Source organism: Artibeus jamaicensis, unplaced genomic scaffold (assembly GCF_021234435.1).
Source record: "Artibeus jamaicensis isolate MK-2021 breed Jamaican fruit bat unplaced genomic scaffold, CSHL_Jam_final contig_540, whole genome shotgun sequence".
Classification (NCBI taxonomy): Eukaryota; Metazoa; Chordata; class Mammalia; order Chiroptera; family Phyllostomidae; genus Artibeus; species Artibeus jamaicensis.
Window position 1 is genome coordinate 4,451,499 of NW_026521879.1, and position 4,014 is coordinate 4,455,512.

Consider the following 4,014-nt stretch of genomic DNA (forward strand, 5'->3'; position numbering starts at 1 on the left):
CTTGGTGAGGCTGAGCTGGGACAAGTATGTGGCAGTGGTGGGCTAGCTGTTAAAAGGTACCAAGAAGACTGCTGATTCCATTCATTTTCAGTTATTAGGAAAATAAATAATATATTCTCTAGAAAAAAGAAAATAAAAAAGCTGCTTTGTAAGAAATAACATATTACTATACTATTTTCCATACTCCCCGCTAATGAATATATTATTCAAATTGAGTTTTTAAAATATTTATCTTTGGGATCAGGAAGACAACATGGCAATTGTGAAATCACTCCAGTTTCAGGGTACATCACTCCAGCTTCAGGGTAATGCTGCCAGGATTCCGCACTCCATGCAAAACACGTTCCGGTTGGCTAACTTCTTTTCTCACCCAAATCATGAATGAATCATTGGGTTGTTGGTGGAACCTCTGAGTCATTTTGCTGGTGTGGAACCATGCAGTTTGGAGTTGTTTGTATTTTCTTCCTCCATTTCTTTCGGAGGTTTGAATGGGCTGGATCAGGCTGGGGGGGGGGGGGCTCTGTGGCCAGAGATTCCTTTCTCTCTGGTGAAACTAAGTGTCTTGTTTTAGGATCACTTGTTGGCTTTACTGGTATTGAGATTTTAATAGTGGATCCACTTGGCCAGGTGCCAAGCTTGTGGTTAATAAATACCATTCAGCACACATACAATAGAAATTTTGTTTTTCCTTTTGCCAGGCGTGGCACAGGCCCTGGAGAGTTGTAGCACGATTCAGTTTTTGGTGCAGAGATCACGGTGGTTTGTTGACATACCAAAGCTCTCAGGTCTTAAGTCACAAGGGTCACAATGTAGGCTTGTGACTTTTCCGTTTTGCTGGGTGAGGTTCTTGCCATCATTTGTGTTACATCTTCATGACGTAAAAAGAGAGGCGTGTGGGTGAGTGACTGGGAATGGGAACCATGTAATGATAGAAACAGCACATTCTTCTCTATCCGAATCTTAATATGACAGGATGGAGAGATCTTATACGCTGGTTGGTGGAAGTGTTTTCAAATACCAGAGTCACAACTCATGTCTTTCAAATGATAACATACTGTCTTCTAGGTGATTTGCTTATTTTAGGGGTAGAGGAGATGACATTATTGCTGATAATAACCTCCTCATTTGCTTTCATTTTATTATCATTTCTTGAGTGGAGAAGAAAGGAATATAGTAACAGTTATTATGCTGGAATTTCAAATTTTCTTGTCTTATCCATGCGTGAACCCATGTGTGAACCCTTGAGTGACTTATTGTTACATAACTCTGCCTGAGAAGTCCTTCACTCTTTCCCTGTCTGGGAAAAGAAATCTGCTTAACCTTGAACGCAGAGATCAAATGCCACCTCTCCACTAACAGAAGAAACTTGGGTCACTTCTCAGCCCTTTATAGCACATGACGCTGCCAGTATGATGCTCATCACATGTTGTAGTTAGTTATATGCAAATATTGTTCTCATATTAGAGGACGAGTCCTTCCAAGGCAGGAGCTCTGTTTTCCTCATTTGCATGTCACCAGAGCCTTGCAGACTAGCTCTAGGGCTTAGTAATGCCCAACAGATGTTAGTGTCAGAAACAGAAAGGGTGCCCAGGTCAATATTAACACTAGTTGCACAGCTAATTAACATTAATTACACCAAGTTATTTCTGAAATAAAAACCAACCAACAGAGAAAGCAAAAAAAAAAACCCAAACAAAAAAACCCAAACAGGCAATTGTTGTCTTTACTACTTGCTTAATCTGCATTTTTTACTCAGTTCAAACATTGCTTTTTGTGTGGGTGGATGGACTGGGTAATACATATTTCTGAACTTATCTTCTGATCAAATATTTCTCAGATTTTAGTATAAGTCGTTTAGTCATGGACACTGAAATCATGGGTACTGTGAAAATTTTCAGCATAAACGATACAGAAGTTTCAGGTGAGAGGTGTGACCTGCTGTGACATTAATGAGATAAGTGGAATCAATCATTTTTAAGAAACTGTACTTTTATCAAAATGTTGGCTAGAAAAAGCAGAAGAAGCAAATTCTGTCTTTGTACGAATCTGTTATCTGTTCTTGTTTTCCCTTCACCCCCCTCCTCCTTGCCTCTATGTCTGTTTTATCTGCTCCCTGCGCCCCTCTTTTTATTCCTAGAGGTTTATGTTTAAGAAGTTGGTAATGGTAATAGCAAGTCAGCAAATTAAATTAAAAAATTATGGAGAAATTAATTCAGTCTAGGCCATGACTATAAGAAGAAAATGTTTTGACTATAAGAACATAATCAGCAACTTTGCTGAAAGAAAGCAAGTGTTAATTTTATGAAATACATATTATTTATTGCTTTTACTTGTATTTACTTTATTAGTTATTCAAATATCTCCCTATCAGCAGTACATCTAGATATGGACAATAATGAACTCATTTATTTGAGATATTTTGCTAACTTTCAGTCACATTAAAGTACAGGTTTACATTTTTCAAGATATTTGTTATCAAGTTTGTCAGGTAGGACAGAGTATATTTCATTAAATGATTTGGTATCTTGACATCACAAATTACACATTTGGCCGTGCAGTAGGTATGTGAGTCGCCACTGTGCTCTTGTGCTGTGTGCTACAGATGATAGCAGGTGACCCTGCTTCAGTGACTGGCTTTTCCTTTGAGGATCCTGTTGTGTCTTTTCAACACTACCCCTTTTTTGAACTTGGCATGATTTGAGTGGGTTTCAGTTGTTAGCACTAAAGAGTTTAAGGTAATCACAGAGGTACATATCATTTCCCATGTAGATGAAAAGTAAATGCTATTTTTGAATTAAACATTATGTAAACCAGTACTTACCAAATTCTCCTTTTATATATCCTGAGCATTTTTTCAAATCAGGACTTTTGAAAGAGACCAGTGATCCTGCTAAGTTTATCAATATCTGTAGTACTTACTGTTTCTCTGGATATTTAGGTTGATTTTGAGTATAATATAGGGGTGCAATATGCACAAAAAATTACAATTTTAATTTGATTACATCATTTTAATAAAACACAGTATGATGTATTAAGTTTGTTAAGGACCAAAGTGACATTAATGGTATTTGACTCGTACTTCAGCTAGAAAAACAAACATTACTAGAAAAGAACTTCATGTATGACACTAACACTCTTTGAAAAAGAAATCTCTCTCTCTCTGTGGAAGAGGTGGCGGCAGATGCAGCTGGGGCTCCCCCTTCCTGCACTCCAGTTCCTGACTCACCATTGTTCCATCAGGAAACCACGCAGCAGCCGTGGCTCCTAAAGACACCGGAAAGACATCAGCAAACCAGAGGCGTGATTCACCCTGTTAGAATTGAAGCAGCTGCAACCTAAAGTCTTTGGCAAAGGTTTGTGCCGACTTGATCAGAGACTCACAATGAAAGGACCCGTTGGGATGCTTACCAACACTCTGAGAATCATGACAAGAAAAGCTCCCTGTGGGAAGATCTGAGACTTGGGATTGTTTTTCACATGAAGACCCATCAGTGACTCACTGACTCGCACAGTCCTCCTGAGACTGTTAGACAAATTACTTCCATTGATATTGAGCCAGGATGCTTAAATCAACCTTTTAAATAAATTGACTATCAGTTGTTATTTTAAAAAAAGAAGAAAAACAATCTACAATTTTTTCAAGCTTAAGTACTAACTTCAAAGTGAAAATCCAAGAGAAACATTTATTTTATTTCTTTTCCTGGTTGTTCACTATTTGGAAGATGTCCTTCTAAAGTCAGAAAAGTTTTAGACCTGAGGACACTCTTACACTGTTTTCTAATCTCCATCTCCACTTGCTCGTGTCCCGTTCGGTCCTTAATTCATTTTATCTCAACTTGGCCCTCCCTTACTCATCTTACATATGAGGAGAGTGAGGCCTGGATTCCATCTATTACTGATTTGTTCCAAGTTACCTAGGCCAGAAGTGGCAGTTTAAAGTGAGTGTGTGTTCACTAATAATATAGTATAGTAAATGTACACTAATTAGTTCCCTGAGAGGATAGTCTCTGTGTA